Here is a 24,250-nt window from a genome sequence, read left to right on the forward strand (position 1 = left end):
ACAATAATAGCGTTGAGGTAATAATGAAGATTGAATAATGAATAATGATAAATTGACGTTGTAAAGCGTACTTTCAACTGATCTATAAAATATCTTCGGGTACATTGTAGTATGCATTAATAGGATGCGGCGAATAGTCCTTGAGATTTAAATTGAACGGAATTTCCATTGTACATCAGAAATTTATTTCCGAGGTTTCTAATATATTTTCTGTCTTTGTTAACAGAAAATCGATCATTTAATTTATCTGGCTATGTGAAAAATTTTTATTTATATGAATATATATACATATAGTCTGATCTAGTCATAGATCGCCATATTTTAACAATCAGTGTATCTTATTGCACAAAAATTGGCTAAAAAATTCTAGCATATAAGTCATTTCACCAACACTTCAAAGTCAAAGATAGATTGTAGTCATAAAGCTTTGAAAGTGTTTCAAAACTAGTACCAAGACTCATCAACTAGGAAACTCATCAAATTTTCTCATCAGTTCTCGGTCTGACAGCGTGGAAAAATTCTTACTCCCACATGTTAGACCACAAAACATGACAATAGCTTCTCCAAGGATATCCAATCACAAAATCGATTTTATGAGCGTTAACTTCAAGAGATTGTTGTGTTGGTACAAAAGGTCGGATGCTACCAATGATCGAGATAGTGGTCATCAGGGCTTTTTAATAAAGCAGTATGACATTCTTAGTTGTTTTCAGCTGACAATCTAATAAATTTTCCTCGTGGAAAATTCCTCTGGTGTAGGATTAAGGTTGAAAAGGGTATAAAAGACATCGTTTGCCTGTGTCTTTGAATGTAGGAAGAGGAGACGAGAAAACAATCGTCGACTGTCAAGGACGACAATCGGTATCCGCTCAAGCTGGATCGATCCAGTGATGTTTGTATAAACTTAATCAGAGTTGTCGCTTTAAACAGCCCGTGCTGTTGAAACAGGTGGGCTTTATCTCGGTGACCATATCTAAACATCCAGGTACATCGTGGGTATGTTGGCAGCTTAATCATCCCAATCAGAAATGAGTAGCAAGTCGTATGTTATAGGCTTCTATATATCAGTATGTGTGTACTATAGAACTACATAAAGTACTTTGGAGTGTTTTGGTATCGCATGTTGTTATAGCGATAATCAGTTGATATTCACCACAACTTGGTCATGGTTGCTACCCACCGACAACAATGATCGCCGTGGCGATTGGCCTTGATCAGCTTGAATTGCACCGCTTCTAGCTAGAATTATTATTATCTGATTAACATCGATTAGTACTTACACAGCTATATACTGTCACCGTATGAGGGGATAATTTCATTAAACACATTATGCATTATTCCTCACTGCGCTTTTTTATCAGAAACTTTTACGAATTAAAAAAGTTTATTACTATTGTTTCAACTTTTGTTTTCCGACAATGCGGTAGAGAAATTGTGAGAAGGAGGTAGAATGAAGTATCTTAAAATTTAAGGGAGAAAATGTTGACTAAATTAATTCTTTTGAAAAAAACCTGTGGAAAAATTTTCTGAAATGAACATTTATCGAAGTTTTAATTAGTAAATTGTTTAACTGATTTTAGAAAGCTTGATAATTTTATAATATACCCTGATGTGAAAACTGACCACATGACTAAAAAAGTCATATTTTACGGTCATACATGACTATATATGAAATTTCAACTAAATGTAGTTTTGAAAATTTCCGACAGATGTCGTTTGATTGCTGAATTATCTTCTTAGAAGAGAGTTAAGTTTTAGATGTTAATTTGCTAACTAAAAGTAATACTTTTACTCTCCTAAGAAGCTCATCTGATATTGGTTTTGAGATTCATCAACTACTCAACTAATTTTTGTTTAATACGACAAGCTAAGAGACGTACATATTTAAAAAAAAAAAAAAAAAAAATATTAGAAATAAGTATAAAAATTACGAAATTTCAATGAATAGGAGACATAAAAATAGAAAAGAAATAAGTGGTGTTGCTATGTGACAACAGGATCGATATAGTGGTAGTTTATCAGCGGAAGCAGTTATCGGTAAGATGATACAATTGCCGGGTGCGTTTAGTGTGTAAGAGCCATAAATTTTATCGAGTGAAGAGCATGCAACATGGTGGTGCGGAATATGGATCAGTGTGCCAGAGGAGCAACACCCTTCTAAATGGTCGAACCATCCGGCTGAGCCAACCTCAAGCCACTGAGCTTTCGAGCCCAGCCAACGACCCTCTCTTTCTATAACTTTTTCTCTTTCTCCCTTACACTCATCTCGTTACTCAGTGGAAGCACTAGCAGTAGTAGTATCAGTCTTATCTCCCTTTCTCTCTTTCTTTTTCCGACTGTCTTGTTCTCTTCTCGCACGCTTCGTTCACCCTCGACTCAACCCTACCGGGCATCCTACTACCATCAACTACACACCCCAACAGTTTACTTCCTCACTCTTGGCTCCTCGCTCTCTTTCTCGCCGTCCTACCCTTAGTCGTCTCGTCTCCGAGTACCATTGATTTCATCCGAGCCACCTGGGAGAAGGGGGACAGAGAAGAAAAATGGAGTGTGAGACTGAGCGAGAGTGATAGTGAGAGTGTGAGACTGCTACTCGTTGGTGGATAAACACCCGTCAACCAACAACCTACTGCTTTTTGTACTTATTGTTGATAAGGCCTACACCGTAAAGGCACAGACATGGAGCAAAACGACTCCCAGACATATAGGCATTTACCGGGGCACATCCGAGCGATATATGTGCATATCTATACACTTTTCTTTTCTTTGCTATTATATCTTTCTTTCTTCAAGTGAGATAAAACTATTGACACTTTGGTCTTTTAGCTATCAAAGTTTTCATAGTTCAAGTGCTTGTGGTATAAATTATTATACTTGCGTTTTATTTAAATCATAGATAAATGTTTAATTTAATACTTTAAATTATTATAGATTTAATCTAAATAAAGTGATACACGGAAAGAAAATTATGGGAACTTTTCCTATACCATTATGGGAATGGTTCCCATAATGCTATAGGAATGATTCCTATCCTATTATAGGAATGATTCCTATACTATTATAGGAATAGTTTCTATAATTTATGGGAATAGTTCCTATATCATTATGGGAACTATTCCCATAATGGTATAGGAAAAATTTCTAGAATATTATAGGAAGAAACATTTCTTTTTAATTTCTCTCATTATTATTATTAAAATTATTATTATTATTATTATTATTATTATTATTATTCTTATTAACATTTTCGTAAATATAAGCTCATTCTAATTTTATACTCAACGAGACCTTTCATTTGAGTACCCACATAAATTTTTTTATATATCTTATATATATAATATTTATGAAATATATAAAATATATGAAAAATGCAAGTGAGTACTTAAATGAAAGGTCTCGATGAGTGTAACATCGGGATGAGCTAATATCTTTAAAAATGTCAATAGTTCACAAGATACAAGGTCATTTCTTAATTATTGAAATTTTTAAAGATATAAGCTCATTCCTACGTTACCCTCATCAAGAGCTTTCATTGGAGTACCCACATGCATTTTCATATATTTTTCATATATTCATATACATAATATATATAAATGTATGAAAAATTAATGTGGGTACTCAAAATAAAGGTCTCGATATATATATATATATATATATATATATATATATATATATATATATATATATATATATATATATATATATATATATAAAATATATGAAAAATTGATGTGGGTACTCAAATGAAAGCTCTCGATGAGTGTAATGTCGAGATGAGCTTATATCTTTAAAAATATCATTAGTTGACCAGATACAATGTAATTTCTTAATTATTGACGTTTTTAAAGATATAAGCTCATCCCGATGTTACACTCATCGAGACCTTTCATTTGAATACCCACTTGCATTTTTCATATATTTAATATGTTTCATAAATATTATATATATATATATATATATATATATATATATATATATATATATATATATATATATATATATATATATATTAGGGTGGGTCAAAAAAATCGAATAATTTATTTTTGACTTTATACTCTGAAAAATAGGTTCGTAGACACCTAAAATAAATTCTCTCCAAGTATAAGCTCTTAATTATAACGGGAAGGTCCTCCGCTTTGCGGGTTTCTATTTTTTTCGAATAATCAGATAAAAAAATTTATATCTCGCTTCCAACTGCTTGGAAAAATATTCCGTGGCATAGATTTTGTGAGAAATTGAATGCTTTACAAAAAGGTCTCTTATGACTTTTCAAAAACTCAACCGATTAAAAGATATTCATAGTTGAAGTTTGGCTATTTTAAGGAAAATATTCGTTTTTATTATGAATTTTATAAGTCGATGAAAAAAATTATTTCGGATTGCGGAACTCATGATTTTGTAGGAAATTTACTGCTCTACAAAAATGGTCTCTTATGATTTTTTGATTAAGTGAAGCCGTTACGAGATATTCATCGTCAAACATTAACGAATATCAATATTTCCAGTTTTTGATCAATAATTCGATAAATTTTAATTTAAACTATGAGTTTCAGGAAAATTTACATAAATTTGAGTTTCGATCGATAAAGAAATGTTATAATAAGTTAGATAAAGAATTATTGGAATTATCATTGATTTTCCTTGGAGAAATGCCTCAAGAAAAGATTTCTTTCAAACGTCCTGGTGCTGTTCATCATGCTAGATGGATGGCTAAGGCCATTTATAGTTTGAAAATGTATCTATTCAGAGATGAATTCAAACTCTCTCAGAAAGAATTGCATGGTCTTCGTCATTTCTGTATTTTTATAGTCACATTGTATTTAAAAGCTTGGTTTTCATCAACTTCTGCAACAACTGCTGCTTATCATGACTTGCAGTTTATGAAAAATTTATTGGAGTACAAACATATCAATCCTTTGATTTCTTCAGCTACGTGTGAAAAAATGATTTCGCACTTATGGTATTTGAGCGATGAACTTGTCATTTTATCACTGTTTGACGATGGCGTTCCATTAGAAGTAAAAAAAGTATTGTTGAAGCTGTTAATACTCGTGAAGGTACAGATTCTAAAGCTAAAAGATTTGTAATTGCTAAAAAGATTTGAATTCATTGGCGCAGAGAACTCTGAGTGACTTTGTGTCTAAAAAGTCATTAAATCTTTTCAAAATCTTCGATCTACCGTATGACTTTCTTGATGTCGATGTTGAATTATGGCCTACTAATGAGAGTTATCTCGAAAATAAAGAATACTTTCAACAACTAAAAGTTGTCAATGATTCAGCAGAGCGAGCTGTTGCATTAGTCAGTGAATATAATCAATGCTTGACAAAAAATGAAGAACAATTCCAGTACTTATTGCAAGTTGTCAAAGAACATCAAAAACATTCCCAAATTGTAATAAAAGAAATTATTTATAGTAATAGCGTACTGTTATGTTAAAAATATAGACAATTATATTGCAATTGATAATTCAATAAAAAATTTATCTATAAAAAAGTTAAATACTGGTTGTTTCTCACTTGATTCAATACTTTTCATATTAAATTTGACAAAGAAATATGTCATTCACTTCAAATTAAACTAATCATTGGCTATATGTCGAAAAAAATGCTCTAATTTCTTGTTTTAATGCAATCAAACAAGCTCAAGACTGAAAACAATATTAAAAAAATTGTTTATAACATTTCTTTATCGATCGAAACTCAAATTTATGTAAATTTTCCTGAAACTCATAGTTTAAATTAAAATTTATCGAATTATTGATCAAAAACTGGAAATATTGATATTCGTTAATGTTTGACGATGAATATCTCGTAACGGCTTCACTTAATCAATAAAATCATAAGAGACCATTTTTGTAGAGCAGTAAATTTCCTACAAAATCATGAGTTCCGCAATCCGAAATAATTTTTTTTCATCGACTTATAAAATTCATAATAAAAACGAATATTTTCCTTAAAATAGCCAAACTTCAACTATGAATATCTTTTAATCGGTTGAGTTTTTGAAAAAGTCATAAGAGACCTTTTTGTAAAGCATTCAATTTCTCACAAAATCTATGCCACGGAATATTTTTTCCAAGCAGTTGGAAGCGAGATATAAATTTTTTATCTGATTATTCGAAAAAATAGAAACCCGCAAAGCGGAGGACCTTTCCGTTATAATTAAGAGCTTATACTTGGAGAGAATTCTTTTTAGGTGTCTACGAACCTATTTTTCAGAGTATAAAATCAAAAATAAATTATTCGATTTTTTGACCCACCTATATATATATATATATATATATATATATATATATATATATATATATATATATATATATATATATATATATATATATATATATATATATATATAAAAAAATTTATGTGGGTACTAAAACGAACGGTCTCGATGACTATAAAATTAGAATGAGCTTATATTTACGAAAATGTTAAATATTGAGGAATGCCCATTGCATATTGTTAACTAATGATGTTTTTAACTATACGAGCTCATTCCTAAAATTTCTAAATTTAAGACGTGAGTCCAGGACAACGTCTGTCGGGTCTGCTAGTAATAAAAATAAAAAAAAAAAATAATAATAATAATAAACATATAATAATTTGTGTGCATCAGAAAATGAAAGAAATTTAAGAGAAATGTTTTTTCCTATGATATTCTAGGAATTTTTCCTATACCATTATGAGAATAGTTCCCATAATCATATAGGAACTATTTCCATAATATTATGGGAAATATTCCCATAATGATATAGGAACCATTACTATATCATTATAAGAATTTTTCCCATAATGATATAGGAACCATTACTATATCATTATAGGAATATCTCCTATAATATTATAAGAATAGTTCCTATAATAGTATAGGAATCATTCCTATAATTATAGATACCATTCCTATACCATTATGGGAACCATTCCCATCGTTATAGGAAATGTTTTCATAATTTTGGGAAAATTTCCTATAATTATGGGAATAGTTCCCATAATTCATGGGAACAGTTCCTATAATTACCTGGGAACTGTTCCCATAAAATTATAGGAATAGTTCCCATATTTTTCTTTCCGTGTAGTAGCTTTTTTTCCCAAAAACGATCTATCGTATTTTTTAACATAAATTTAAATAAATTTAATATTATATCTTGTCACCCATATGTATGAGTATTTAATTCAAGAGGCGACGATGGAATGTTGATCAGATACCTTACTATCACTGTTTATCTATGCATCTCTGTTTGTGCTTACACAGGGTCAATAAACCTGTCTCTGAAACATTAAAATTTTCATTTTAAACTTACACGTATATGTATATTCAAGTATTTGTTAATCCAGAGATTGATTTTTTTTTTTTTTCCAATTTTTCGCCTAAATAAATCTTTGTATACTAATTAATTTTCAAAGCTTATAAAGAGTTTTAAAAGCTTCTAGTTAATTATGGAATGTACGTTGTTTACTACCAAGTTAAAATGAAATGGTGAAAATAACATAAATTGTTTTATGTTTGAGGTATAATTTTCTTACCCTCGTAAAAAATAGCATAAAGGCATTCAGTTTAATTATCTGCTCAAACATCAAGAAAACTCTTGACAAATTTAAAACATACTCAATTTTGTTTTCAGGCATAAAAAATTTTTTAATTTACCAACTTTTGATTATAAAAGTTCAAAGTCTTTCACTTTATAGTGTGTAGTGATATAAGCATAAAAAAAAATTGAGTAATATTAAGATAACTTTTATCTACTAAAAATTTAATTTGATAATAAATCGACTATTTGTAGTCCCATAAAACATTCATTGAAATAATTATCTTGTTACTTGAGTGGTTCATTGAAAGTGACATAAATTTTCACAAAAAAAAAAAAAAATTATCAGTAGAGATTGATATAGGTAATGGTCTAAAAATCTTTCTTTTAATAACGCAGTAAACTCTATGGCTCAGAACATTCTCGGTTGCTATGCATCGGTTACTCAAGGACGTTAGACTCGTATATAGGGAGAAATCCGAGGACGAAACCGATGACCACATAGTTGACCTACTTCGAGCGTCCATGCGTGAGGTTAACAGGTATCATTTATGAGCCAGGAGATTATAGGTACGTGGGTGTTCTCACTCGACTGACTATACTTTACACATTTTTTACAGTCAACGTATATATGCGAGAAATATCTTTGCAATATTTGATATTATACAAAATACTACAAAATAGCCTAGAGCGAAAGCTTTCAATCAAAGAAAGACTTGATATTCGTGCATCTTTCCATTAACGAAATCATTTTTTTTATAAGTTTTATTTCCAAGTGATTTTTCTTTACTTTCTATTCGAGCTTTTACTTCAGTCAAGTGGATATTTCGAATTACCAATACCGAATTTTGTACCGGCTGTTTTTAGTTTTGATTGATCAGCTGCCGCTGTTAGAGAAATTGAGGAGAAATTTAAATTGCGATGAGCGTACATGAATAAGTCGACTGGAGAAAATGTTTCCAGTTAATCAACTGGAAAAATAAAGAAACCGTTTTTAATACATTTTATTAACAAAAAAAATTAGACGATTGACCAACTTTGTCGGCTAGTTCAAAACTTCATTCCATTCCAAACTTTTTTATTTTCATTTTATCGCAACCTGTGTTTCTGACTCTCTTTAAATTTTATGTTGAGTAAAAAGTGGTAATATTTAATAGGAAAAAAAAAAAAAATTATTCAACTTGGGATGATAATTATTAAATTTTTTTTCTTCAACTCAGCGTCTCTGGTTGCTGTTCCTTAACGTCTTTTAAGTCGTGTCGGTCTTACGATCATCGTTGTCATGAATTTGCGCTTGAGAAAATATCGTTGTACCTCCCAAGAGGATTAATTACTTTCTCTTGGAGCGAAAACGCTCGTCGCGTAATTACGTCCGTACTATTCCCTCGAGTTCACTATTGATACACTGCATCTGGCAATGCAGATCTCCATTTTGATGGATCGTCACATGATAAAGATATAGACATATGAAAATAGAAATATAGGAAATAAAAAATAAGAGAATATAAATTTATTTGATAGTAATAATCATTATATAAGAATCTAGACACACAATAAATCAAGTCCTGTCAAAATTACATTAAAAACTATTAAATTTAGTTTTATTTTTGTCAAATTTACATTAGAATTTTGCATAAAAAATTTTTTCAATTTAATATTAAGAAAAGGCATTATATAAAACTCTAAAAAATTATTTAAGGCCCAAAACTCTTATAAAATTTTATAAGTAAATTTGACAGCTATTTTTTATAAAAACGAAATAAAATGGCCGTGTTATTTTAACGTTAAAATTTGTATAATTCATTCCGAACAATTTTATACTTCTCAATTAGATTGAGAAATGATTTTGACTTTAACTTTTATCATTTCCGCGTGGTCTAAAAACTTTAGCCGCGAGAAATTCCGGTTGACAGAACACTTCAGGCCTTTGGCTATTTGTCGGAAGTGCAACGCGTTCGATAGAATTTTAGTCCAGTAAAAAAAAAAAGAACAAAACAATGAACAGCAAAAAATAGCGTAGAACGGATTGAAAAATGATAAAAAAAAATTTTTTACCCGATATGTTTTAGCTCCCAGTTTCATTAGTGTTTTTACGAGCAACGCTAGTTTTCGTATAACTGAAGTTTCATGTATAACGGCATGCATAGACACTCGTCCGATGGATACAATTGACATATCCATAATACCACGTAAATGAAAATTCTCTGTACATAACTCGGGAATTTCCAGGCTAGGTACTATGGATTAAAGGATATTTTTTTGTTTTATTTCACTCGTATTCCATTCATTTATTAGTTTTTCATACACATGCATTTTTGCTGTATATTATGGGTTGGAATTTATTTTCTCCTCACTGAGAATTAGATAGATTTTTTTTTCAATCAAAAAGAAAAATTATCATTATTGTTATTACGTCGTTAATTTTTTAAAAATCATTAAAAATTTTAATAACACAAAAAATACTGTGGTGGAGTAAACTCGAGGTATATTTTTATTGAAACTGAAGAATAAGAAAAAAAATTGTTGACTTAAGGGAAATCGGCTTGAGTTTAATTGAATTCTCCAGCAGATTTATTTATATAAGAAAATATTTATTTCTTGTCGTATTCTTTAAATTTTATTTCTCACCCCCCAATCTCATCACAATTCTAACCACCACGCCTCTAATTATTTTTTTTTTCTTTCCTCATTTATGTTATATTATTTTCCTCGAATTTTCAATATCTAAAAGAACGTCTTCATCTTCGGTTTTATTTTCAGCCACTGCCAATTTCGTCGTTTTTTCCATTTACTTTTCTTTGATAAAAATTATTGAGCTCGAAATTTAAGGGGCAAAAAAAAAAAAAGAATTCTTAAAACTTTTTTCGAGCTTAAATTTAATGAGTTTGTTAGTAATTTCTCTTGGGAATATTATCACTCTCTTCCAAGTATAAACGACCACTTGGTTTGCCTTGATTTCCTCAAAATCGCTAGAAGGATATTTTCACAAAAATGTTTGAATTTTTATAATTCAAACATAAAATTTCTGTTGGTTATTATTATTATTATAATTATCAGTAATTTTACTATTAATTATAAATTTACAACATAATCCAATTCATACTACATATTTGATATAATCACATTACATAAAGAGCTTTATCAATACCATAATATCGCCAACATTATTGCAATATTATTACAATGAATAGTTCTCTCTAACAAAATTCGCTCGACAGAAATTCATTCTATAATTAATTTTATTATCTGTCAAACAAAAACAAATTAAGAATATAAAATATGTACGAATTAATTTTTCAATTATAAAGCTCAAAAGCATTCCTGTATTTGAATGTTTAAATAAAAATAACGAATGGTCAAAATTAATATTAAAGTACAATAAAATTCTTGAAATATTTCAATTTAGAGTTCTAACTAATTTATTAAAAAAATGAACTATTTATCAATTGACATTGATCAAAAAAACTACGATAAAATAATTGAAAAAAGAAAATCTAAAATTTATTTTCTTATGATTATTTATTTTTTGATAGCGCTACAACTCAAAACAATTTTATTCATACAATACTTGAGTTCTTAGAGTAAAAAACTACCCACATTAAATAATTAACGAAGAACTGTAACACACATCTGAAAAGTTAATGACTTGAAAGCAATCATCTGAGTAGGTTTCAGGCTTATCGAAATAAATAAGCTTACTTTGAATTTAATAGGTTATTTTCCATCTCCTTTCTATTATTCGTAGACTATTCTTACAAGTGCATCAGATTGTTAGCTCGTAAACCCGTCAGCTTTCCAGCTGCATGTAACTAGTAGTCGTAGCTCTACTCGCAACGAGTATAGGATAGAATACCAGGAAAACTCCTACCACGTTATATACAGTCACTAGTCTGACTATACGTACGATTCTATCTCTGCTGAGTCACGGAATCGGTACCCCGGTACTGAGTAGTCCAACTGTACCTTCTACTCTACTTTCAACTCTTATATGCTACTTTTTATTTTATTTGTGTTCGAAAAATGGTTACCTCGCGTACGCTGTCTAGATTTACGACCGGTTGAGTACGTTTAAATGCGCAAGAAGCTTCAATGTTATATCTGTGTTGGTCTGTACACCAAGAAACTAAAAAACGGAAGGCACAACTAGTAAGTGAATTAAATTGATTAAGTTCCAATCAATCAGTGAGACTGTTACTTTTTTAATTCAGTACTATTTTCAATGTTTTCAACAGAATGATAAAAATAATCAAATTTTTCATAAAAGTAGTTTATTAGTTTTTTTGAAAAAAAAAAAAAAAAAAAAAAAAAAAAAAAGACACTTGCGATGAAAATGTTTAGAAATATAATCGAAAAATGTAAAATCTGGTATAGTGGCTTTTACAGTTGACTAAGCTGAAATATATTCACGGTAACATGTGTGTTATTCGATGCGGATGATATTGTGAAATGAATATATGATAGTATCAGTCTACTTTGGCGTGTTCGCTTCAAGAAAACTGATATGTTCATCTCACATAATGTCGTAACGAAAATACATAAACATATTCTTCGGATATGAGATTCACCGTGTAATCCTCTTTTTTACAACCGATATCCCATTTTTTTTGTTATTAATTTTTTACAGTATCGGCGAAATGCTTCAATTCTCTGGCTCATTGCACATTTATTACATTTCTTAAACTTTACTTACTTCCTGATATGCCCAATGAAAAACTACTCGCTCGGCAAATCTAATACATTCGACTCAAGCTTAAGACATTTATCATATTTACGAGCTGGTATTTTTTTTTTCCAAGATTATGATTATAATCAACGGATTAAAAATTTTTTGGACTAGTATACGATAAAAATTTATTATGATACTTATCATTATTAATACAGAAAGATTTTACCAAAAAAAACTTTTGTTGATTCGTCGTAAAAATTGCTACAGTACTAGGGTAAAATTTGTACACTAATTTTATGGTAAAGCATTGAAATAAAAAATTTATTACTTCGGAGCAAATTCACATGAAATTTTACTCAACACCCTCGCATTGAATTTACGCGGTAAAATTTTTTGTGTACGGAATACCAAAAAGATTTTAATGTAAAAGGACACGAAGCAAAGTAAATCACTGGGGTAAAATGAGCCGTAAAAGGCCGGTAAAATTTTTTACAGCAAAATTTTCGCTTGTCAAGAAAACTGAGTCGTATTCTAAATGGCTAGTAAAAATATTTTATTTTATTTTTTTGTTACATTCAACAAAAAAATTCTCGCAATTGTGTGAAAAAAGTCCGTGCGGAAATTTTTGAGTTGATTTAACACAACTGTATTAAAATAACAATTTTTAATCGTCTATATTTAATGACTTTTTTTCACATGCATCGAAATACTGTATGGTAGCAGTCTAAAAAATTTTTTGTTTTAAATTAGATAAGAGAACAAAAATAAGAAGACTTACAAAATAATTTATAAAGACTGAGTAGAAAAGTTATATAAAGTAAAGCTGAGCACTACAAAACATTTATAGAAAAAGGAATGACAGATGAAGAGTCCTTTTTGAGGACATGAATACTTTAAATTATTCACCGCGTAATAACAGAGCCTTTTTCTTTCATTCTCGGCATAGCAAACTGTCAGAAAAGTAATTAACATCGAAATAATAGTCTAACATTTTAGAATTTTGAAAATGAGAAAAAAATAAATTAAAACTTTAAATGTCATTAAAAGTTTTAATCTGAAAGTGGGCAAAAATATTATTGAAAAAAACAAAAAATTATGAAGACCGTTGACGATCAAGGACTTGATGATAAATTTTTTAATCTCCAATTTTCTAGATTGGAATTCCGTAATCTAGAAGATCGAAAGAAAGTTTAGTTTGAGGGAAATTGAACCGTGACTGAGGAGTAAAACAGAGAGGCTGAAAATGAGGATGAAAAAAGTAATTTTGGTTTAAACGTAGGAGGGCTTCTGGCGTTGTGTGCTGGTACTCGATATAACGAGAGAGCTGAAGTGAGAAAGGTTAAAGTCAAAACACACCCAAGTCGTTCTATTCTCGTTCTCTCGCGTTCTGAATAGCCGAATACTACATCGAGCTTTTACTCGTGTGCATCAAGTCACAGGGATAACAGGAAGAGAATTTTCGGGGGTTGCCTGTTGCTATGACGACCATCCGGGACTAAACGCCTGGCAATGGGGGCCACCTCGCTCAGCGTGTAGCCACTTTATCCCTCTTCTATTTTCTCTCTCCTTTCCTCTATGACACCCTGAATGTGTGATACACATGCACCTAAAAGTTTACTTTTTAAATAAATAAATTAAATGCAAGTAATCGCAGTTGAAAGGAGAAAACTTCTCAAGTAGCTCTGCAACTTCTCAGCAAACTACATCGAAGTCACAAAAGCTTCTTGTGTTGAATAGGCAACACGACTTTAGGATATTGATCGATAAAAGTAATCCATTGAAATTTTTCTCGCTTACGGAAAATACAATCATGTGAAAATAGCTGGGTACTTTAGAAAATTCACAAATTTTGTCATGTATACCCTCAAATGTTGAATTAGCTTCTCGAAAATTTGTAAGTTTCATTATTCTCGATCCGTGTTCTGAAATTTAACACTTAAGAGTAAATGGGTTGAGCTCCGGAAAATTCTTTTAGTGTTTTGTAAGTTACTGCTTTTAACTATTTTTCAACTTCAAATTAGGGTAAATGAAATTAGTTTCAGACAGGAAATCCATAATTTCAACTCTCAGCGGTCTCCCCTTCCGATATTCAGTAACTGTCTCTCTAGAGTAAGGATAACCCTGCATTTCCCAAACATTTATAACTTCAATTTAGATTAACACAATAAAATTATTTCCTTACGATTAACATTTCTTTCACTTCAAGTTTCGGCGTGAAACATTTATGAATTGAAAAACATACTTACACTGGTAATAAAATTAATTTGATTAAAATGAAGAAATCTTGATGTGAAAAAATATTATTAGAAATTTTTAAACAATATTTGAAGTATCTTTACAATAAAAGTAGATAAATTTTAACTTATTTATTTATTGTATTTATTTATTTGTTTGAAAGTGACGTTGTTATTTTTGTTTGCTATTCTGTGCGATCGTCTGATGGTAGGATCTTCTTAATTAAAAACTTATTGAAAAAAAAATTACAAAAATTATACAAAAATAAGTAGCATCAATAAGAATCTACTAAAAATTAAGTAAGTCTGAAGGTTTTAATTTTTTTGTGTCAATTCTTGTAATCTTCTTCTACTTCTCCTGTGTTAATTCCAACAAAAAAGAGAAGAAAGTATCAGAAAAAAAAAAAACTAAAAGTTAGAGAATACAGTAATGACAATAAAGTTTCCACGGGCATTTGAATCGTATCCCATTTCATTCATTGTCTTCTATATACATCTATGAGGACAGAATACTTAGGTTCTGCCTATCCAACATTCTCCCTTCACTATGGACCAGTGGTGTCTCTTGTGGGCTGGAAAACGTTTCGGGATATCGACGACATTAGTTCACCTTTACTCGATGGCTTGTTTCCAACTCTATGTGTAATACATATCTGTATATACACAAGAACATATAGATATATATCGTACCGCGGGATTGAGGCATTATCGCGGACACTTGTGGCATTGCACGAAAGCTAAACCAGGGCACCTAGTCGCCGTACAACTACTGCACTATACCGTATACATACCCTTTACCATCTCCCACCTCTTTCCCTTTTTCACCCACAACACTCAGCACCCCTCACTTGGCTTCTAGCAGTACCAAACAATCTCTACATATACTCGACTCGAGTGTTTTCCAACAAATTTATGGAACTCGTTACGGTTAAATTGCTGGTTGTTATAATAAAATACCAAACGTGTGCAGCCGCTTATTAACGGCCCTTGCTACCTACCACCGAGAGTTAGGATAACACGGAAATTTTATAACTGTCCTAATCGGAGATAAATCTCGACTAAGGGGATTGCTTTTGAGATAAACGCCCTTGATATTTTTTTTAAAAAGTTGTTCTGCAGTTGTTAATTGCAATTACTGCAATAAATATGGTTGCTTGATCTCATAAAGTAACTTGATCAAATAGATTCAAGTAGAAGTCTTTCTTTTCTTTTAAATCGCTGTGGATTGTGGTTTTTAGTTTTGCATTTTTAAGGACTAGGTAACGAGTCTTGGAACATCCTTGTAAATCTATCACAAAGTAGTTAAATCGATTTAATAATAAAACATTTATTTAGTCTTTGAGAGATAAAGAATTTAAGTAGACTTGAGTCATTGTCAATTTATAGCAATTTGAGTGCTTCAATATTTTGATTTAAGAGATTTAGACGGCTCGGGCGATTCAAATTTCAAATTTTTACATTTTAAACTTCTAATACATTTAACTTAGTTTTTATATTTTGACGCGGGAAGTGTTCAAATTTTGTTTTCCAATTTTTATCTGGTACAAAATTACCCAAAATAATTTTGATTCATCAACTTTCTAATTTTTTCTTCTTAAAGCTTGTAAATAATTTAGTTTAAACATTTTTGACACTCGACAAGATGTAGTAACTTGAGGCATGTTGTTAAATTCTTACCGATGTGAATAAAAAGGTCTACGCTACCTGTCACGTTGAATTACAATAGTTCGAGAATATATCGACATTTTTGTATCAATATCGCAATAGTTTGATATTTTATACCGTCAATCCACACCAAGCTAACCCTGCAAAAATTCTCGGAAACTATTTTTATCCTAGAAACATTTTTCATGCCTCTACATCCGGATTTATTCAAAATCATCTAAATTTTTTTTTTTCGACTGAATTTCATGTCGGTGTCAAATCTAAATTTTTTCATGCATGACGTATTGTTTTCCTAATTTGGTTGATTCATAAAAAATTCGACCAAAACATAAAAATATCCACCTTGTAAATTTATAAATCTGGTTCAAAATTTTTTTATTCAAATAATACTGCGTCATTCAAATAAAATTAATCAATAAATACATCAAACAATTTAGACTGAAGTACTAAAATTGTAAGTAACAACTCTCATATACCATTTATTTGAAACATTTAAAAAATAAGACTTCACAGGATGAAAATGTAGTTAGTCTTTTGAATGCTCCTTGTAATACCGCGACCTTATTGTGTGTGAAGAAAACGAGCCGAGTTGACGTGAATGTTATCGATGTTTTGAATTCTGAAATTGTATAAATCGTTTTCAAGTCCCAGGCGTAAAATGTCGATACTCATCATTCTCGTCTTTCTTAGACCTGTGTTATGTTGAAGTTCTAAATTTCTCGATGCATTGACATTTTTTACTCTCTTTACAATCTTTTTTTACACTGAACATTATCTATATACCTTATACTCCTATTTTGTCGAGATAAAAATTCTCGAATAAAAAAAATTTCTCAAAATGATTTTCTTTGTTCAAAAATTTTTCCCTTGAATCAATAATTTTTTTTCAGTGTATATACAGATCCGTAAAAAATTTTTCTTATTTGCACATAAGCTATAAATAAGCAGAATAAATATTTCGCCAACCAAACTTTGATAATCGGTCGTTTAACAACAATTTCTCCACCCGCCATTAATTTCCGCTTTCTCATTGAACATTATTTACAATTCGTATTAGACTGTTAGGATAATATAAAAAGCAGAAAATAACTTTGAGCTGGCGGAATAGGCCACAAGAGTTAAAGAGAGAGTAGGAGTGCATGTAACAGTGTAACACACAGTCTCACTAACGAGTGTCGACCCGTTTTCAAACGACAATCCCATTGTGTGACTCGCTGGTAATCGACTCGGTGCTTTCTGCAACGATGCACTGATTATTTCGAATAAATGAGAAAACATCGTTACAAAGAAAAAAAAAATTAGCAATCCGAAGTTTCAAAAATAGTTAAACAAGATGATTTTTTCGAAATTTTTTCCATCAGTTACTAAATTGTAATGCATATTCAAATAATTAAATCCTACCCACATAATACCATAAATGTATATAATAGACATGGTGACGCAAGCGCAGAGTGATAAGTAGAATGGAGCCGAGGAAGTTTCTCTCGCTCAATAATCCGTGACCGATGCGGGCACTTTCCGTCGTATCCTTTCCTCATCCTGTATACTATGGTATAAGCACTACTGCCGGTAGATAGACGAGCAGAGGGACCCTTTTCAGCTTTTACTTCATTGCTACTTATTCTTGTTGCTCCTTTTCACATTCAGCTGAGTAGAGAGTTTCCTAAAATATATACACTCTTTGGTATATAATATAAAGTATAGAAGCCTGTGCGCACTTGAAGAGGAAACTAGGCGGTTATTATTGGGTCTCGATAATCCCGGGTAGCATCGAACCGAGAATGCCCAAGGGAGGGACCGGAGGAGATTTTGAAATTGCCTCATTCAGCCATCCCCTGGCTCTTCGTCCTAATCGGCGAGCCTCCACAACAACCCTTCCGTTCCCTTCTCCTTGTTTCCTCCTTTTTCATTTTCATATAGTCTATTCCGTATTCGCTAATCAAACTTAACTTGATTACTCTTTTAATTATCCTTCGATTAAGAGCATGATGAACGACCCAAAAAAAAAAAAAAAAAAGCAAATTGCTCTAAATTTACACTAATTTTTATCTATTTTCGCTATTGTGGTCGGATCATTGTTTCCTTTAACGAGAAGTTTAATTCACCTTAAATTTTAAGACGTCATTCCTTTCTTTTCTGATCGTTTCTCAAAATTACTAATTTTCTAATGTCTCAATTAGTAAGTAAGTTTGCTCTGATGTTGAAATTTCAAAAATGGACTGTTTAAACAGAAAAATTTTGAATTTTTTGGTCAATAAAAATAAACATTTTGGTTAAAAAAAAAAAACTTTAAGTTTTTTTTTTTTAATTCAAAGTAGAATGCTGTCTTAAAAAAATAAATATAACCAAGAAATCATTTTGAAGAGTTTCATCGTCTTGAATCAAGCTAAAAAATTGTAACTTACAAATTTTTCTCAATTTAATTAAATTTACTTCATTCAAGATTTTTATTACTTGATTTAATTACTTGATTAAGACAAAGAAGTTATTAAAAATAATTTTTTTAAATACATAAGCAAAGAAGAAGAGACCAGTATTCAATATTATTAGCTGAAAGTATAAGAAAATTTTCGCCGGTTTTCAAGCTGTGAAACAGACAAGACATGGTATAGCACTTGAAGTATTCCATTTTATGTACATGCCTTTTCAAAAGGATTCTATTCACCCAGTGAGACGAGGTCAATATTGTCCCTTTGTACATGACTCAAAACTCAAGTAAGCGAGTTTATGAAAGCGTTTGCAAGAGCCCCGGGATTTGATAATCATAATAGCGTACACTGCCAGGACCGAGCTGTCATAATTAAACTTTAATTATTCTGGCGTACAATATCTGCATTCCTCGACTCATTTGTTCCGTGAGATAGTTATTACCAAATTGTCAACCTCGTGTACATTTATCTGCATCGCTGGCTGCTCAAGGATATCTTCAAAATTTATACTTTTAATCAGGCTAAATAATCAAGGGAAGCGTTAATTATGGAATTTTTCTGGCTTAGCATGTTTAATTAATTTTACAAGTTATATCTCGAAAGATGTCTGGTTTTGAGAGTTAAACGGCAACTTATTCTCATTTGTCATTACTGTCTGTCAATTTAGATTTTATGATCATTCTTTTAGCTTACATATGAGGTGAAATCTTAATCATGCTAAAAAAAAAAAAACTATTCGTAAATTATTATTATTTTTGATTTAATGTAAAAATATTTCTAACAACACTTAAGAAATTCAAGCTTGAAATGACACTGACAAATACGAGTTATTTGTAGGCGCCATTTTGTAATAGGGATCTCAAATTAGTAACAACCAACACGTACTCTCTTCATTAATCTTTTTAATTTAAAAAGAAAAAAAAACTGAGGGTATCTTTATTAGGTTTCGAGACAAATGAACCGAGAATCGTGAAAACAGAACTGTTGAAAAATAGTGTTAAAATTTCACACTAAATAAATTATTTTCTCAACCTCAAAAAATACTCGAACTTACTCAAAGAGAATTTTTCAGCAAATATTACTCCACTGACGTGAATTTTAACTCCAATCAATGTATTATTCTCTAACTTGTACATGTCTCGAGTACACTCAATTAAAAATATATACTCTTCATCATTAATACACGCTTAGACGAATTTTAATGAAATTTAACGAAAAATTATAAATTAATATTCCCCAAAAACTTCGTTTAGTACAAAATTTATTATTTTAATGGATCTTCTTTAATTATCTCACACAGAAACAGTCTTTTAAAATTTCCATAATCATAATTTATATAATTATTTTACAAAAATATCGGTCGCTAGTGATGTTATCATTTTCAAAGTTAAAATATGCAAATTGAATGCCGTTTTAATATTTTAATTAATGATATTCTAATTAGTTTTATAAAACATAAGCTGCGATGCATATGAAAGCAGTGTGTATTACCATCTGAGGATGGTGCGCAAAAAAATGCATTGTTTAAAATTGAATTGATATAACAAAATATAATAGTTAATTTCAAATGAAATGAAAAGTAACAAAATTTTACCTAAAATAATAAAATTGTAATTCTCACGTTCACATATAAATTTTACACCCTTGCATATATCCGCGTATGGAATAAATGACTGGAGTATACGTGTATAGAATAGAGACTATAAAAAAAAAAAAAAATGTAGCAAGCCGGGTTTTAATGAGCACTTTTTTCTTTTATTCACATGCATCCGAGGTGTCACTGCAACTTGATTCATTTATCATTGTGTCTCTTTGACATTCACAAACAATGCATTAAATAATTATTATAGTACTCAACAAATAATTACTGTGTTTTAAAGCTTAAACTCGAATTTCAATTTTTTTTTTTCATTCTTTGCTCATGAAACTTTTTAACTTCTACTTCTAACTTTTCCTTTTTCTCCTGACATATTTATTAATAATAAATATTGAGAGGCACTGAGAATGATAACGAGAAAATTTAATTCTATTTAACGTCAGAGAAATAATTTGAAAAAGTTTTGTAATAAATAATATTTTCAGTATTTTAATATCATTTTTCTGAAGGTTAATATCACTGGATGAAGATACTCATTGGATACTTTTAAAAATACTTTAGCTGACACTTTATATACTGGGTGTATCGGGTTTTGCAGGTATAAAAAAAATATAACTTTACTTATGATAATAAAAGACCTTTATAGTTTTTTTTTTTATTAAATTTTTTTTTTAGAAGATTAATAATCTTGAATTTTATACGGGAGGCTCCAATGTCATGTCGTTTATTAAGTAGCATCATCATAAAGTTTTCGGTGTGTCAAACTAAGTATCACTTGAGTTGTAATGTACTCAGTACAAGAACACTGTCCGGAATACGACGAGTGCGCTGTCCTGTATGTTAAAGTGGGCACTATAACTTTCAATTAGCCAGATGGCACATCAAGGAGCTACCGGTCAAATTTATTATGATGTGTTTGGTTATCGTATATGTACTGGTGTAGTACAATGTCACGAATAATGGATTCTTCAGTGATTGACTGTTTCTTTATGTTTGTCGTAAAATCTTTAAAAAAATTGTATTTTATAAATATTTTGAGTTTGAAAATTCTGAAATTCTAATTTTTGGTCAATTATTTGAAGGTAATCTGTCAAATTTTAAAGTAAAAAAATTTGATAAATTAATTTTACAACTTTAAATTTTTGATAAAAAGTTGAAATTACAATTTCAAATGGACAATTGTGTATGAATTATTATAACTAGCAATTTGCAACCACTTTGTAATTGCCGCGAATTAAGAACTATAATTGAGAAAACTTTGGAGCAATAATTGTTCTAAAATTGCAATCACGGTGTGCATAATGTAACTACTTTTGAAGGAAATTTTAGCAATAATATGGCTGTCATAAAAAAATTATTATAATTTTATTATCACTTGAAAATCATCGGAAACCATAAAAAGGCTAGTTACAAAATTTTTGAATAAATTAAAAAACCAATGTCAAATAAGTTCGTTAAAAAAATTAAAAAATCATTTTATAATTAAACTCTCCTATTTGAAGAAGATTCATCGATCATACACCGTCTATCGGAGATTTATAACACTATTCCTATGGCCAAAAGATCTAAATAATTATTTAATATAAGTACTCGGGAAAAAAAAATGTTAAAATAATAATCAAGTTAATATTAAATAGAGATTCAACATTTAAAGCATCGTAGATGGATAAAATTGCTAACAAACTTTCTTGAGGCCAAATTTAATAGCGAAGTGAATAAGTAGAGCAAATAATGGAGACGTAGCCCTGAGTAGTCAGACGAGACAATTTAGAATCATAAAATTTAACATTGAAAATTCGAAAATGAAACGTAGAACAGAGCGAATAAGGACGCAGAGTTAGTTGCAGTGTTCACTGGAAGAGGTCAAGAGATCCATGTATTGTTTATGCCTTGTTGGTACAGAAATGAGTTTGCTCTCGGGAGTGCTAGTTCTCTAGTCTCTGCATATTTTATCGAGGCTTCTACTCAGTCTAACGACAACGCAGTAACGAGACCATAATTAATATTATATCTCTGCGCAACTGTTTTTTCTTCCTTTATTTATTTTTTTATTACCGCAACGTACTATTATTTATTATCTTCTGTTTACTCATCCGTAATCGAGTGTTAGTTTATTTATTGCTTGTTTCTCGGAATATTTATGTCCATAGCCAGGAAAATTTTTATCCAGATGCGATTGAGTGCGTTGGGGAGCAGCCGGGTCGAGTAGGCCGGCTTAGGGCAGGAAAAGAGTATCCGAGATACCATACACTCTCCTCAGCTGTGCAATATTCATCTTACCCCATCCCATTCTACCGGGTCTAAACTCTCTAGTTATTGAGAGAGTAACTGTTCCAGGGAAATTGATATATTGATTCGGTGTCTAGTAAAGCTTCGGAGATTACGTTTCCGTCAGCCAACAGATGTACGAGATAACGCTGAAAAAATTACACTGTCTTAAGAATATATACTTTATTAATAGTTTTAAAACAATATTAGTAGAGTCTCTATAATACTTAGAAAAAAAATATTTATGAAAAAAAATGTCCCTGAGAAATTTATTCGTGTGAAAAAAATTATATAACGATGAAAAAAAATTGTTTTGTTTTTTTTTGCAAGGTTGTTCGATAATTTTAAAATTAATTTTTTATAATCAATTTTTTATAATAAAAAATATATATGGTGAAAAAAATGTAGTTGTCCTATAGAAACATTTTTCTCCACCCTTGAAAAAATTTTCTAATATAGCCATAGATACGTATCGGAATATTAAAATGATTCATAATTTTTTCTGGAAATGAGTGAGTCAATTAACATTGTATAAAACAAAAATAAGTTAAAAAATTATACTACATTAGGTCTAATATATCTATATCAAATCATATCAGGCCATCTAAAAAATTATTTATGGGTGCAACCTGAAGTCCTGTAACCAGATCGAAAGCTAATTTAAGATCTGTTTTCGCAGAACGAAAATTATCAGTGAAAAAAAAAATTTTTCATCCAGATATCCTGAGCATCTTAACGAAAAGATGAAAGTGTGTGTTGAGGGTCGATGCTAAAAAACCTGAGTGAAAGACATCTTCTGGTAACTTTTCCAATTGACATTGTCCACTCGATAATACGACCTGAGGGTTAAGAAAGCAACCATTCACGAGTGTGGTAACCCGGCAAGTGTAGTACTACTTCACTCTGCAGATATTCCACGAGCAGGAGTAGTCTTTGCTCCTTACGAGATAATTTTAGTGATAGGAAAGTTTTGTTCGACCGCTATTTCTTAGGGCAACTTACAAAAGAACTCTTTGGGAGTCTTTTATATAGCTCTCTTGCCCTTCATTTCCTCTTCTATATCCTTTTACATCTTTGCTTCCACTTCTACTTCGAGTAGCATTACAACTTTTACCAGCAAAGCTCGGGGATTTCTTATTTTGAGTTTCTTCAACTCTCTTTGAGAGTCAATGGAATCTTGTGTTGTTGCGGTGTCTTCTTAAGCACCCGGATCACGTATGTCCCTTGTGACACGGCCGAAGGTGAAAAAAGTCTGAGATAGAGTATCGCGATATAATAAAAAAATAAACACTGTAAACTTTGATCAGAAATAAGATACATTTTTTTTTGTAACACACCCTTATTATTTGCTTAAGAAAAATGAAATAATAACAATACAAATTTAAAATTAAGTTTGTTGGAAATATACGAGTATTGAACTTTGTTATTATACTTATTATTTTTTTTAACTTTCATCTTTTGTTAGTGAGTTTTTTCTGGGTTGTTATTTTTATTTTGTAATTCAATTATACTTTTCTCTTCTTTCCGTTAGCTATTTTTCTTCCACATTTCCATTTCTTTTTCTTGTTTTTTTTTTTTTTCTTAAATTTGTTGAGGCACAGCGTAAGACAATTGTGCGGTTGTGGAATGATGATGAGAATTTTCAAGGAGTCAAGAAGAAATAGTCGGGATTTTTCTTGGCTGTTTACTTTTTATTTTTTATTTTACAGTTTTTTTATTCTTAAACTAGATTAACGTCTCAAGTTTATAAAACTACACAATCTACATCTTAATAAACTTTCATTGATATACTAAATTACACCGGAGAAAAAACACTTGCAAATTTTATATAAAAACAAAAAAAAATCACAAAAAAGAAGAAAA

General features: G+C 30.4%; 1 protein-coding gene across 1 annotated transcript in view; it reads left to right on the forward strand.

Moving 5' to 3' along the window:
- Nachralpha6 (nicotinic acetylcholine receptor alpha6) overlaps positions 1-24,250 on the forward strand; it is a 171,950-nt gene that overhangs the window by 20,761 nt on the left and 126,939 nt on the right. The window lies entirely within an intron of this gene.

Source organism: Cotesia typhae, unplaced genomic scaffold (genome assembly GCF_013202065.1).
Source record: "Cotesia typhae breed Kobodo isofemale line unplaced genomic scaffold, CoteBio_Ctyphae contig_4, whole genome shotgun sequence".
Lineage (NCBI taxonomy): Eukaryota > Metazoa > Arthropoda > Insecta > Hymenoptera > Braconidae > Cotesia > Cotesia typhae.